We start from the raw sequence: 16,541 nt of genomic DNA, 5'->3' as shown, positions 1-16,541 counted from the left end.
TTCACTTCACTTCACTTCACTTCACTTCACTTCACTTCACTTCACTTCACTTCACTTCACTTCACTTCACTTCACTTCGCTTCGCTTCGCTTCACTTCACCTGGAAATTTAAAATTTTGATCGAGTTTAATTTCTTTTTGTAATGTAAAGTGAAAATTCGGCTGTTAGCTTAATACTAAAGATAAATAATAATAATAATAAAGTGAAAAAGTGAAAACTCAAAAAAATATGGGAATTTAAACTATTTTTCCAATAGAAAAATACACATTTTCTGTCACAAAAACTGCCAAAATTTCCATGACATGTTAAACTAAGTAGAAATAAATAAATTTGCATAAATAAAATAAAACATACATCAATAGCATTATTACTTTTACGCCAATTTCTTAAACTCTATGGATTTTTTTTATTTCTCAGATTGGTAAGATTGATTAAGATTCTTTATTTGACATCAATTTTAGTAAAACAATTGATAATCTTCATAAAATTTTATATTAAGAAGCAAAAAGTTAAATGATTTGGAATGAATATGAAACAATGAAATCATTTGAGGAAAATATATTTTGTTTTGCTTCTAAATTTTTAAGATTAAACGTGCATTTATAAAAAAAATATTTTTTCTTAAGATTCAGCTGTTATTTTTTTAAGAATTAACAGACAATTTTTACATTTTAATTGTTGATTTAAGAAATTTAAGAAATTTAAAAAATTTAAGAAATTTAAGAAATTTAAGAAATTTAAAAAATTTAAGAAATTTAAGAAATTTAAGAAATTTAAGAAATTTAAGAAATTTAAGAAATTTAAGAAATTTAAGAAATTTAAGAAATTTAAGAAATTTAAGAAATTTAAGAAATTTAAGAAATTTAAGAAATTTAAGAAATTTAAGAAATTTAAGAAATTTAAGAAATTTAAGAAATTTGAGAAATTTAAGAAATTTGAGAAATTTAAGAAATTTAAGAAATTTAAGAAATTTAAGAAATTTAAGAAATTTAAGAAATTTAAGAAATTTAAGAAATTTAAGAAATTTAAGAAATTTAAGAAATTTAAGAAATTTAAGAAATTTAAGAAATTTAAGAAATTTAAGAAATTTAAGAAATTTAAGAAATTTAAGAAATTTAAGAAATTTAAGAAATTTAAGAAATTTAAGAAATTTAAGAAATTTAAGTAATTTAAGAAATTTAAGAAATTTATGAAATTTAAGAAATTTAAGAAATTTAAGAAATTTAAGAAATTTAAGAAATTTAAGAAATTTAAGAAATTTAAGAAATTTAAGAAATTTAAGAAATTTAAGAAATTTAAGAAATTTAAGAAATTTAAGAAATTTAAGAAATTTAAGAAATTTAAGAAATTTAAGAAATTTAAGAAATTTAAGAAATTTAAGAAATTTAAGAAATTTAAGAAATTTAAGAAATTTAAGAAATTTAAGAAATTTAAGAAATTTAAGAAATTTAAGAAATTTAAGAAATTTAAGAAATTTAAGAAATTTAAGAAATTTAAGAAATTTAAGAAATTTAAGAAATTTAAGAAATTTAAGAAATTTTAGAAATTTTAGAAATTTTAGAAATTTAAGAAATTTAAGAAATTGAAGAAATTTAAGAAATTTAAGGTAAATAAATTGAAGAAATTAAAAAAAAAAGAAATGCTGCCGTCGTGAAATATTCTTTAAAGTGAACGATCTCGACACTGTTCCCTTTAGTTCCAACCCCTTCCGGAAATCACCAAGTCTCACCGTGTCTTTGTTCCGGAAGCGAAAAAAAAAACGACCCGTAATTAAATTATAACCTTTTCCCAAACAACAACACGTCCTCCTTCTCCGTCGTCGGTAATTGCTCTTACCCATTTGGGCACTCGTCGTCGCTCTCATGGCTTGTTGTGATCCGTTAGGGGACGAACGGAAGCATAATTAAGACCGGGTTGAGCCCACCTGGATTGTCACGTTAAACTAACAAAACAAAAAATCCCACCCGGGAGTGAACCGGGCACAATATGGCACACAAAAATCTGCATCCAGCAGCTGACAAACGGGCAAATTCTCACAACTTTGAAAAAGTCATGCAAAAAATGCCTTCTTGCTCTTGGAGTTTGCTTTTTCGAGATTTGAAATTAAAATTAAATCCGAGCGCTGCGCGCTCTGGAGGGTAAAATGCTAATTGCTTCCTCCACCCTCACCCCACTTCTCTTTGAGAGGGAGTTCTCAAGTATCAATTACACACTTCGAAAAAAAGAGGCCTAAATCAAATGTTCGCGAGCTCGAGCGCACTCACGAAATTTAAAAGTCAAATAAAATTTGTCCGCGACCAGGCGACTTCACGGCGGTAAACACTTATTTTATAGTTTGTTTTAGACCAAGCCGACTATTTTTCTTATGGGATAAAAATATATATTTAGTTTTGGTCGTGGCAGCCCGCGGGGTTCGAACTTAATTCAATTCCGAAACCCAGAGCTCGAGCAAGAGAGGGGACTTGGGAATTATTCATGTGAAATTGTGAAACTGTACTTTTATGGGGTGTTTAGAAGTCTTGGGGTTCGGTTCCCATATCGGAGATATCTGGGCCTAGCTGGCTGAAATCTGAACCTGATCGCTGATCGAGATTGCCTACAGTTAGGGGTTAGTGACTTAACGATTAATTGACAAGGCTTGACAGTTGACAGATTTGACAGGTGGGTTAGTTGGAAAAGGAAATCCAAAAATGTACTTACCAATCGCAGCAACCACCGCGAAAAAGTCTCACCAGCCTACTTGGTACCACGATGTTGACGTCCGTAATCGAGAAGTGGTCTTTTTACGACTGCGCACCGCCTGCTTCGCAGCGACAAGTTGATTAATAGCTCGTTTGGCAACTTAAGTGCACATTTTTCGTTAATCGACAGAGCCCCATCAAGTCCCATCTCTGCTCATATTGACTCATCATTGAGTCCTCACGCAATTAGCTGAATTTCTGGTGAAATTTTACGTGCGAAGGTATTTAGCATCAATCAGCTCGAAGGGGGGGAGTGAAATATAATCGCCGTCGAGCGGACGTAAATTACCTTTTGATGCGTCGTTTTGGGACGAAACAGAGGAAGAGATGTTCAAAATTTACGACCCGAGGGGTCACGGGAAGTGAAGGTCGTCGATCGTCGAGGTCTCTTTTTTGAGTTTCGAAGCTGACCAATTACCAAACGAGCGCGCGACATATGGGTTTCGTTCGACAGTTGCAGCCAGATGTTTTTGCAGTCTGGGAAGATTTATGACACCGGAGAACCCTTCGTCAAAAATTTTGGATTTTCTTTTGATGTTTTTTTTTCGTTTCCCCAAACGGAGGGAATTCCCTCACTTTCTTCGGTTTGGGAAATGTAAACAGAGTTTGTTTATTATTATTCAATTTCAAACTGGTGTCGGAGATCCTCCAGAGCGAGAATGGATCACTTTGGATTATTGTTTATTGATCGTGGCTGGTCGTCGTTGATGAATGCACAACAGCCTTTGTTAAATGTTGCTTTGAGACGAAACAACAGTGATGATGGAAGACACATGTTTATGGCTTTGAAACTATTGATTGATTGAATTTGACTAAGACAGTTGGTTTTGACAGAGTTCATTATCTTCTACTCACCTGAATATGATCTGGGAATCGTTTACTTTCAATTTTTTTTAAAGAGTATTGATACTTTGGTACTCAATTCTGAAGACCGTGGTGGGGAACCAATATTCATACCCACACTAGTGCATTGAGAAAATTACAATTAAATAACAAATTTATCAAATTAATCAAATTTATCAAATTAATCAAATTTATCAAATTAATCAAATTTATCAAATAAATCAAATTTATCAAATTTATCAAATTTATCAAATTTATCAAATTTATCAAATTAATCAAATTAATCAAATTTATCAAATTTATCAAATTAATAAAATTAAAAAAAAAATTAAAATTTATCAAATTTATCAAATTTATCAAATTTATCAAATTTATCAAATTTATCAAATTTATGAAATTTATCAAATTTATCAAATTTATCAAATTTATTAAATTTATCAAATTTATCAAATTTATCAAATTTATCAAATTTATCAAATTTATCAAATTTATCAAATTTATCAAATTTATCAAATTTATCAAATTTATCAAATTTATCAAATTTATCAAATTTATCAAATTTATCAAATTTATCAAATTTATCAAATTTATCAAATTTATCAAATTTATCAAATTTATCAAATTTATCAAATTTATCAAATTTATCAAATTTATCAAATTTATCAAATTTATCAAATTTATCAAATTTATCAAATTTATCAAATTTATCAAATTTATCAAATTTATCAAATTTATCAAATTTATCAAATTTATCAAATTTATCGAATTTATCAAATTTATCAAATTTATCAAATTTATCAAATTTATCAAATTTATCAAATTTATCAAATTTATCAAATTTATCAAATTTATCAAATTTATCAAATTTATCAAATTTATCAAATTTATCAAATTTATCAAATTTATCAAATTTATCAAATTTATCAAATTTATCAAATTTATCAAATTTATCAAATTTATCAAATTTATCAAATTTATCAAATTTATCAAATTTATCAAATTTATCAAATTTATCAAATTTATCAAATTTATCAAATTTATCAAATTTATCAAATTTATCAAATTTATCAAATTTATCAAATTTATCAAATTTATCAAATTTATCAAATTTATCAAATTTATCAAATTTATCAAATTTATCAAATTTATCAAATTTATCAAATTTATCAAATTTATCAAATTTATCAAATTTATCAAATTTATCAAATTTATCAAATTTATCAAATTTATCAAATTTATCAAATTTATCAAATTTATCAAATTTATCAAATTTATCAAATTTATCAAATTTATCAAATTTATCAAATTTATCAAATTTATCAAATTTATCAAATTTATCAAATTTATCAAATTTATCAAATTTATCAAATTTATCAAATTTATCAAATTTATCAAATTTAACAAATTTATCAAATTTATCAAATTTATCAAATTTATTAAATTTATCAAATTTATCAAATTTATCAAATTTATCAAATTTATCAAATTTATCAAATTTATCAAATTTATTTAGTTTATCAAATTTATCAAATTTATCAAATTTATCAAATTTATCAAATTTATCAAATTTATCAAATTTATCAAATTTATCAAATTTATCAAATTTATCAAATTTATCAAATTTATCAAATTTATCAAATTTCTCAAATTTATCAAATTTATCAAATTTATCAAATTTATCAAATTTATCAAATTTATCAAATTTATCAAATTTATCAAATTTATCAAATTTATCAAATTTATCAAATTTATCAAATTTATCAAATTTATCAAATTTATCAAATTTATCAAATTTATCAAATTTATCAAATTTATCAAATTTATCAAATTTATCAAATTTATCAAATTTATCAAATTTATCAAATTTATCAAATTTATCAAATTTATCAAATTTATCAAATTTATCAAATTTATCAAATTTATCAAATTTATCAAATTTATCAAATTTATCAAATTTATCAAATTTATCAAATTTATCAAATTTATCAAATATATCAAAGTAATTTTATTAAAAAAAATTATAAATTTTATAAATTTTATAAATTTTATAAATTTTATAAATTTTATAAATTTTATAAATTTTATAAATTTTATAAATTTTATAAATTTTATAAATTTTGTAAATTTTATAAATTTTATAAATTTTATAAATTTTATAAATTTTATAAATTTTATAAATTTTATAAATTTTATAAATTTTATAAATTTTATAAATTTTATAAATTTTATAAATTTTATAAATTTTATAAATTTTATAAATTTTATAAATTTTATAAATTTTATAAATTTTATAAATTTTATAAATTTTATAAATTTTATAAATTTTATAAATTTTATAAATTTTATAAATTTTATAAATTTTATAAATTTTATAAATTTTATAAATTTTATAAATTTTATAAATTTTATAAATTTTATAAATTTTATAAATTTTATAAATTTTATAAATTTTATAAATTTTATAAATTTTATAAATTTTTAAAATTTTATAAATTTATTAAATTATAAATGTATAAATTTTATAAATTTTATGAATTTTATAAATTTTATAAATTTTATAAATTTTTAAAATTTTATAAATTTTATAAATTTTATAAATTTTATAAATTTTATAAATTTTATAAATTTTATAAATTTTATAAATTTTATAAATTTTATAAATTTTATAAATTTTATAAATTTTATAAATTTTATAAATTTTATGAATTTTATGAATTTTATGAGTTTTATGAATTTTATGAATTCTATGAGTTTTATGAATTTTATGAATTTTATGAATTTTATGAATTTTATGAATTTTATGAATTTTATGAATTTTATGAATTTTATGAATTTTATGAATTTTATGAATTTTATGAATTTTATGAATTTTATGAATTTTATGAATTTTATGAATTTTATGAATTTTATGAATTTTTGATTTTTTTTGAATTTTTGAATTTTTTTGAATTTTATGAATTTTATGAATTTTATGAATTTTATGAATTTTATGAATTTTATGAATTTTATGAATTTTATGAATTTTATGAATTTTATGAATTTTATGAATTTTATGAATTTTATAAATTTTATGAATTTTATGAATTTTATGAATTTTATGAATTTTATGAATTTTATAAATTTTATGAATTTTATGAATTTTATGAATTTTATGAATTTTATGAATTTTTTGAATTTTATGAATTTCATGAATTTTATGAATTTTATGAATTTTATAAATTGGATGAATTTTATATTTTTTTTAATTTTATGGTTTTTCTTGGAATTTGTTGAATTTTAATTTAATTTAATATTTTTTGGTTTCCCTTTCCCCGACGTTGAAATTGTATACTTTGGTCGATCTCGCCTTATTTTGGAAATTTTGTTGTTGGATCTCTTATTTTGTAAGTACGCAATCAGTCAAAAGTGTCGATGTCAATAGTGTTAAAGGTTTAAATAGTTTTGAACAAAATTTTTTTTTCACAACTTTCTTTGACTAAACACAATTACATTGCATTCCACAACCATGTGTGGTCTGCTTCGTCCAAATCTCCATCACAACACACTTGACGCAAGCTTCACAGCTCCGAATTATCCCATTGTCATTATTCAATTATGTCTCATCTTCACCTTTCCCTGACGCGATCTTCGTCAGCAACGTTTGACTGACGACTTGATCTGACATTTCGCGAGACATTTTGTTTTTGCCCTATCGGCATCAAGTGAATGCTTTTGCATTCAATTAAGGGGTTATGTCACTTGTCGCGCGCTCGGACAATTACAGCAAAGTGTGCTGGTAGATAAGCGGTCCACCTTTCCTTCGGGGGGGCTACTTAAAATTAGCATTTGTGGTCCGAAGGCTTTGCGTTTCATAATTGAAACTGTTGCACGACGACGACCGGAGCGCGCGATCTTGCATGCAATTGAGACAAGTATGCGTGTATGCGTGGCGGCTGACTTAAGGTACAACTTCAGCGGGGTTGGGAAAGGAAGGTAATAACAGATATTATATCGCAATGCGTGTTCTAGAATGTTGACTGTTATTAGTGATCGTACGATCGATACAAATCGACCGTTTCCTCATAAAAGCGTCGATCGTAACCGAACTGGATCGCTCGCGATCGTCGATCGGGAGTCGTAAATCCTAACAAATTAAGCCGCTTAATAAGTCACACCTCGAAGACATGATCCGGACACAAGGCCCTCCGCAACGCCTCCTCATCGATCGCCGTACAAATTTCGACAAAACCTGCCCGCGATCGTAGGAAGACAAAGGGCCTGGACGATCTCATTTGCCTTCAACACAACACGATCCACTTCGGCCCACCCGAGTTCGAACCCTTCGTCAAGGTGTTTACGAGACTGCAGACTCCTCCATCTTATCTGCTGTTCGTCCCGCGATCGCGCACAACCATTGGACATTCTGCGATTGTCAGCCCCGCGAGAGAGTTCCTGATTGCCTACGCGCAGCCACCCTAATTGATAATGTGTGTGACAAACCGGCGCAGCGAAACAAGACAAAGTCGGCCCACTCTTGGTTTGGTCGACGAACCGAGTGTTGAACTCTGCGCGGCGGCGATCGCGATCGTTGCCTTTTAATTAAATGGCAGTTCGCGCGGTCCAAGTAGGCGCTGCAGTCATTTCTGTCACACAAAGAGTGTGCCATGACAGCGGCGTAAACATCCCGGTTGAACCGGATCGCTAGAAATGAGGATCACTTAGGATCGACCCACCTCACCTTGATGATCGCGCGGCCTTCATCAATCGGACACACGTGATCAATTTGCGATTCCTGGTCCCAGCTGTTAAGGTGTCATCACCACCAGTGATCAGGTGTCGCTTAAGTGAAGGGACTTAAGGCTTGGATCGTGCGATCAGATTAGCGCGAGTGTGGTGACAGCATCGCCGTAATGACGCCATTATGGCATCATCCCCTTAATTGCGATCGTTTGGGAGGGATTTGACACTTGGCACGATCGATAAGTCGGCTTACCGGTAAACGGTTTGTTGGGCAACATCTGACAGTACGCGAAAAGATCTAAGTGTTGGATGTTGCTCAACATGTTTTGACAGCTTGACAGGTTGGCAGATTCACAGATTGACAGATTGATAAATTGACAAATTGCAAATTGACAAATAGACAAATTGACAAATTGACAAATTGACAAATTGACAGCTTGACAAATTGATAAATTGACAGATTGACAATATTGACAAATTGGCAAATTGACAAATTGCAAATTGACAAATTGACAAATTGACAAATTGACAAATTGACAAATTGCCAAATTGACAAATTGACAAATTGACAGATTGATAGATTGACAGATTGACAGATTGACAGATTGACAGATTGACAGAATGACAGATTGACAGATTGACAAAATGACAGAATGATCATTTTGATCAACTTTCTCAAGAGGTACTACAATGTTGACGTCCGTGATCGGGAAGCGCTGATCTCCACTTAACGCTAAACTCCGGATTCGAAAAGGCAGTTTAGCATTTTCACAACTTCCAAGTCGACGTCCCGGAAAGCGCAACCAGCTCAGACGCCACTCTTAATATTTATTACTTCATCGCGCCACGGCCTACTGCTACTCTCGCCGAACGTAAACAAACTCTTCCGCCAAACGACGTCGTCCGGACTTCCTTTGCTCGATCGACTGTCTTGTTGCTCCACACTCATTCCCTCACAACCGGAAACCGATGATTAAAGATCAGCGCTTGGCTTAGCTAGAGCTAATAAGCATCTTTAGCTTATATCGCGCGCGCGCGCGTTTCGCTTGTCTTCTTCGCGGGGTCCGATCTCCACAATTAACGGCAATAAACGTCCGAGTTCGGGCCCCATTAGTACTGATTGTTTATAATTTATCTCCGCGACGATCGATATCTCGAAAGCCGCGGCTTTCCAGCAAGTTCCAAATAAAACAATGGCCATTCAAATTGACTTCGCACGCAGTGACACTAAGTAATGGCCGCCTCAGTAGGCCGCGGAATGCAGCTCGCGGAATTGACCTAAACTAAGTAAGCTCTGCGATGGGAGCGATAATGAAACGGGAGGCGGCGGTATCGTATGATAAACGATTGATCGAAGCTAGCCTTGAGCTTAGTTGGCGTCATCGTCGTCATGGCGACGGCGACGACGGTCGCCAAAACAATGTGGTGACGCAGCCTGGGGGCGCGTAGAACGTCAAAGTTTATTGTTTGATCATGATCTGGGCTGGGCCAGCACCCTTAATGGTAGATTGTTGTCCTGCGGCGGTTTGGGCCAGTATTTAAATCGCGAAATCGTCGTCCACATCGTGACTAATGAATTGTTCTTTTTTTGTCTTTTCAGGTGAGTTTCAAATTGTTGGGCTAGTTGCGGCGAGCGTAAGTAGGCTGTGGACTGTGGTTGGGATCGCGATTTAGGCTATCTCTACCGCTGGTAGCCAAACGACCTTTAAGGTCATCTCTACCGCTGGTAGCCAAACGACCTTTTAGGTCATCTCTACCGCGAGCATCGAAATCTTGTTGGAAGACAATTTGACCTTAATAGGTCATCGCCAACGTATGCATCAAAACAAAATCAAATTTATGTCATTCCCACCGCCGGTATCAAAACAGTGAAATGATTCCAAACCAGTATTTAGGAACCGTACACTCTATGTAACGACTAGCCAACCCATTCAATCCGTCTCGAAATCTAACCCTCAAGCATCTTTGTGCAACATGGGCATTCGCAAAACGTAAACAAACGTCCACGTCGGCTGAAACGATTTATTAATTACTGTGTTTTTGCCTCGCCGAGCTCAAACCAAAAACCATAAACGACGTCGAACCGTAACCACCATAATCCACCTGCAGCAGGTCCAACAGAGAGAGCAGAGCACTATAATTTCCGACCCACTCAACCCACAGATCCCTAAGTGGCTTAGGCTTAGAGGACTCAACTTTGTGAGGGTTGTTTGATTGTGAAATCTCAAGCGCTCATTATTTGCTGATTGAAAAGATAGCGAAACCGCTGTGAAACACTTCATTTGTTTTCCGAGGAGTTGGCAAAAGATCGATCGCGTTAGCGTAATTTACGGGTTTCGATTTTGCCTAACTTATCTTCTTCCTAAGTCAGCTCAGGTGGGCTACGGGAACGTTTATGGTAATTCATTGAGCGAGTTTGACGTTTCGCCCGATTGTCGTCACACTCAGCTGTCAGTGGCGCGCGATCGGAATACTAATTCCCAGCGATTCGATGGCAGCGCGCGCCGTTAATCAAGTTCAGGGTGAACCTTTAAGTGACTTTTCTGTGTGGGAAGTGGCTTGAAAGTGAACCAGTGTCTCGAGGCTTCCCGGCTTCGTCGTGAAAAGTCACTTCCACTCTCGGTCGTGGAGCGAAAATTGCAATGCCCTCCGGCCGGGAGTAAAGTAAACAAAACCAGCATAAATTTTCAAGCGAGCATGAGAGAGACCATCATCAGCGATCCAACGTGTCCCATATTTGCACAACATTTCCATATAATGCCCCTAAGCCTAGGGGAGTTTGATGGAAAGTGTGACTTATGCCGTCCCTCCCTCTCTGTCCCTTAGGATATAGGTGAAATGCAAAGCAAACAGCCGATTCGCCACAATCGACATGGTCCCGGTGACACAGTTGTCGGTAATGAGATGCGCGATTCCGTGCTGGGTGCAGACTTTGAGGCACTGCAGATGGTCATTAGTGAGGTCGTTAGGGCGAAGGGAAACGTGTTGCAGTTGTCTTTGAGATATTTGACAGATTTGCCAAGAGCCAAGTTTTTTCTTCTCATTTGAAGCAAATCCCCATAATAAGAGTCGTTTACGTCACTTTACCGAACAGTTCTCGTTTAAAAGTGTCGTTTACGCTACTTAACTCAGATATTCCCAATGACAGGAGTCGGTTACGCCACTTTACCAAAAAAACATCGAAGCTCAAAAGAGTCGTTACGTAATTTTACAAAAAATAATTCAAAATTGTCAAAATTGTCAAAATTGTCAAAATTGTCAAAATTGTCAAAATTGTCAAAATTGTCAAAATTGTCAAAATTGTCAAAATTGTCAAAATTGTCAAAATTGTCAAAATTGTCAAAATTGTCAAAATTGTCAAAATTGTCAAAATTGTCAAAATTGTCAAAATTGTCAAAATTGTCAAAATTGTCAAAATTGACAAAATTGTCAAAATTGACAAAATTGTCAAAATTGTCAACATTGTCAACATTGTCAAAATTGTCAAAATCGTCAAAATTGTCAAAATTGTCAAAATTGTCAAAATTGTCAAAATTGTTAAAATTGTCAAAATTGTCAAAATTGTCAAAATTGTCAAAATTGTCAAAATTGTCAAAATTGTCAAAATTGTCAAAATTGTCAAAATTGTCAAAATTGTCAAAATTGTCAAAATTGTCAAAATTGTCAAAATTGTCAAAATTGTCAAAATTGTCAAAATTGTCAAAATTGTCAAAATTGTCAAAATTGACAAAATTGTCAAAATTGACAAAATTGACAAAATTGACAAAATTGACAAAATTGACAAAATTGTCAAAATTGTCAAAATTGTCAAAATTGTCAAAATTGTCAAAATTGTCAAAATTGTCAAAATTGTCAAAATTGTCAAAATTGTCAAAATTGTCAAAATTTTCAAAATTGTCAAAATTTTCAAAATTGTCAAAATTGTCAAAATTGTCAAAATTGTCAAAATTGTCAAAATTGTCAAAATTGTCAAAATTGTCAAAATTGTCAAAATTGTCAAAATTGTCAAAATTGTCAAAATTGTCAAAATTGTCAAAATTGTCAAAATTGTCAAAATTGTCAAAATTGGCAAAATTGACAAAATTGACAAAATTGACAAAATTGACAAAATTGACAAAATTGTCAAAATTGACAAAATTGTCAAAATTGTCAAAAGTGTCTAAATTGTCAAAATTATCAAAATTGACATAATTGACAAAATTGTCAAAATTGTCAAAATTTTCAAAATTTTCAAAATTGTCAAAAGTGCCAAAATTGTCAAAATTATCAAAATTGACATAATTGACAAATTTGACAAATGAAAAAGGGCATCATCACCGCGATTAGTGAATTCTTCTAGGGCATCTCCACCGCATGTTTCCAAACCAAGACTTAAAGCTTTTCTTTCGTGATCAAATCTAGCGTTCGAAATTCGATATTTTCTAATGAAACTCAACCTTTTCCATGTCCCAACACTGCATTCCAATCGGCTTCTGGTCAGCCGGCTCGCCACTGTGTCACGCGGTTGTCACCATCGCATCGAACGCGCCAATCATCGCGCTCAGATTCGCGACACCTGTCACTCACTCGATTCCAACCCCGACACTAGTTCATGAGAAATTCGATATCCGTAGCGAAATTAATCCACCCAAACAGAGCAAAAATCCCTCATAATTCCCGACGCTGATGCTGTGTGCGACGACAGATAATAACGATTTCGCGTCACGCGCCTCGTCGCACGTCTGACAGTTTGTTTGTTTACGTTTGATTCTCCTGCTCACAGCAAGCGTTGATCGCGGCACGGATTAAAGGCCGGCAAGATTGAGCGCAATTTTATTGCACTTTTCTTTTCGCCGCGCTTGCAGCCGCGGCTCAACTGACAGTTCAGAATCGGTACCTGGACCAAAACATCGCCAACTTATCGCTCACGCAATCGCGCGATGTTTGAAGTTGGCCGACTCAAACCGTGCGGGCTGCTGCGATCCTTCTAAAAAAATTAGATCGGTGAGTTGTTTGGTTAGGAAATTCCAATCTAATCTCACTCTGATTTGTGCAGTAAAACATCACGTTATCGCTCATGCGAAACTCATTAGCTGATCCGTATTCACCTCGCGAACATGACAAACGGCGTGTTACGTCAAGTGGAAACATCGCAAAAAAGTGCTCTATCGCGCGAGCTTTGCTTGTAACAGTCGCGTTGCTAATTTGCTACATTGAAATAAACTTTTTTTGCCTCAACTGAACACTAAACCGTCACTTTCTCCCCCCACTTTATATTAGCAATCATCGCCCAATCGCGCTCGTGTTATTTTCCAATCAATTAATAAAAACATCATTAACCCTGGGCAGATTGGAAATTAGCAACGCGAAGGAACGCGCGAGCGCGAGATGCATAGTGATGCAATCAGCAGGTCGTAGTAGGCTAATCAGTCTCCGGCATCGCCGGGTTGCCAGCTACACTGAAACTTGGTTGGTTTGTGACACTCTTTCAGTTTGACAGTTACTTTTCAAACTAAAAAAAAATAGAACAGGCACTTTTCACTACCAAAACGTAAAACTGTCAAAATCTGTTTGACAAGTTTGCAAGCAAATTTTCTCGCAGTCGAATACCACCTTAACAGAGTGTGAAAGCAACTTGGTTATCAAACTAACAGCGTCTTACAGTACAAAATAAATCGTAGCAGGCGTGCGAAATATCTGTCAGCCTGCCTGGAATTCTGCAGGCACAGCCTGCTCTGGGTCGGGCCTGCCGTAGCCTACTAATTGGGGTTAAATTGGATCGTGACTTTTTTGCCCGAGCGATTTGTTGGGGGTGGCTTCTTTGAGAAAGGTGCTTTTTTGCGTTGAAAAAGTACTAATTAGGCTTATTTTTGTAAATTTATACCGTGAAAACGTCAAAGAAGACGAAGTCGTCAGATGAAACGTAAAAAAAATGGCAAATTTCACGCCCGTTTTCGCAACAATCGCGCACGAAATCACAAATTTTACGCAATTAGACACATTCGCCGTGGTCGCAAGATTTGCCCTTCTAACCTCCTCAAGCAATTCCAAAAACAATTCAATCATTCTAATATATTCCCCCGCGAGCTATTAATAACTGCGCCGCGAGAGAGAGAGCGAGAGATATCCGCTCCGAAAGAAACCGAATTCCGATACGCCCTTTCAGAATTCCAATCCCCTCTCCAGCAGGCGAGTTGTTGGTCGGTAGCAACCAGAGACATATTGGATTACGACCGATGGTTGTCAACTTGAAGAATTTATTAATTTGTACGAAATATACTTTAGACGCTCTTGTCTTGCGGAGCGCAAGCTCCAACGATGTGAAACTTGAAAACAATAAGTCAGAACGAGTGCTAGAGAGATAGAATTCTGGGTTTGTTTTGGGGGTAAATGTTGCTGAACTAGACTTAATGTTTGCTTAAAAAGTTTGCTAAAATTCATGATTTCATCGAGAAATAGACCTTGTACAAATTTAGACCATCACTGATAGGCCCTTTTTAAATCGTGTTCGAATTGAAGATTTGACAGACGCAGTGCTGCCAGTTTTATTATTTATTTCTCAGAAATAAAATTTAGTAAATTTTGTAAATGATGTAAATTTTGACAATTTTGATAATTTTGACAATTTTGACATTTTTGACATTTTTGACAATTTTGACAATTTTGACAATTTTGACAATTTTGACAATTTTGACAATTTTGACAATTTTGACAATTTTGACAATTTTGCCAAATTTGACAATTTTGACAATTTCGCCGATTTTGACAATTTTGACAATTTTGTCAATTTTGACAGTTTTGACAATTTTGACAATTTTGACAATTTTGTCATTTTTGTCAATTTTGACAATTTTGTCAATTTTGACAATTTTGACAATTTTGACAACTTTGACAATTTTGACAATTTTGCCAATTTTGACAATTTTGACAGTTTTGACAATTTTGACAATTTTGACAATTTTGACAATTTTGACAATTTTGACAATTTTGACAATTTTGACAATTTTGACAATTTTGACAATTTTGACAATTTTGACAATTTTGACAATTTTGACAATTTTGACAATTTTGACAATTTTGACAATTTTGTTAATTTTGAAAATTTTGACCTTTATGACAATTTTAAGAATTTTGACAATTTTGACAATTTTGAGAATATTGACAATTTTTACAATTTTGACAATTCTGACAATTTTGCATTTTTTTGTAAAGTTTTGGAAGTTATAGGACCTTTTGAAACCGCGTTGAAATCGAAGGTTTGACAGATGCACTGTTGCCAGTTTCAAATTTATTCTCAATAAATGATATTTTGATCAAATAAAGGGTCAATTCAGCTAGAATTCAGCTGACAAGACAAATTTCGACATAAACAAAGGGCATAAGAGTGGTTGAACGCGTCAGTCGCCTTGGAATTATGCTAAATATGTTCTATGCTTGAGTGAGAGAGAATATATTCAAGAGATAGTGGAGCGCGTGTAACCTAATCTTGCGGCATTTTTGAGTGTTCCTTGTTTTGCTGAGTTGGGAAGATAAACTGCGGCTTGAGTGGATTAGTGGCGCGGGGTACATTGACACATATTTTTGTCAAATTGGCGTGTCGACATTGGCTGGAATTTGTTGTTTTGGATGGAGGTCGGTTTCGGTTGTTTTTCGTCTCTCAAAAGTAATAAATTTCGGCAAACTTTCCAAAAATTCCGCAAAACCCCACTCCATTTGGGATCGTTAGCATGCGCCCGGGTTGTCAATTAGCAAATCGCTCTCTCGAAAAGTCGAAAATATTTACCCCGACAAGTCCCGCTAACCGCGCGAAGCCCACATCAATAATGTGCGAAAATCGCCGACTCGGCAAACATCCATTAGTCCGGTGTGCGAAGCAAAATAGCCAATCTGTCCTGCTCACAAAACATAAACATTATTAAAATCAATTTTCACCACAACAAACAAACCCGGTTCGTGCGTGTATGCGTTGCACTTGAAAACAAAGCAGGCCATTACGCAGAGCGAAAAAAAAGATGGCGGCGCGAACGCCATTAATTGTCGGCTTAGCCTACTATTATCGGCTCCCTAATGATTGCTATTATGATTTATGACCCGCGCGCGATCCCTTCATCATTTACTTGCGAGCGCCAACAGCTGTTCGAATCGAAAAACCAGTGGGCTTGGCAACACTGCGAAGAATCGGCGCAGTTGGCGCGGGTGTGTGGATGACATTAGTTCAAGGTGAACTAGATCAATTCCTGGTGGGGCCCAAATATGGCG

General features: G+C 32.8%; 1 protein-coding gene across 7 annotated transcripts in view; it reads left to right on the top strand.

Annotated features, from left to right (window-relative positions):
* Positions 1-16,541, top strand: part of LOC6032110 (protein sickie) — a 77,521-nt gene that overhangs the window by 39,853 nt on the left and 21,127 nt on the right. The gene's annotated exons all lie outside the window — the stretch shown is intronic.

Source organism: Culex quinquefasciatus, chromosome 2 (genome assembly GCF_015732765.1).
Source record: "Culex quinquefasciatus strain JHB chromosome 2, VPISU_Cqui_1.0_pri_paternal, whole genome shotgun sequence".
Classification (NCBI taxonomy): Eukaryota; Metazoa; Arthropoda; class Insecta; order Diptera; family Culicidae; genus Culex; species Culex quinquefasciatus.
Note: the sequence above shows the minus strand (reverse complement) of the source record. Positions and strands in the feature narration are given on the sequence as shown.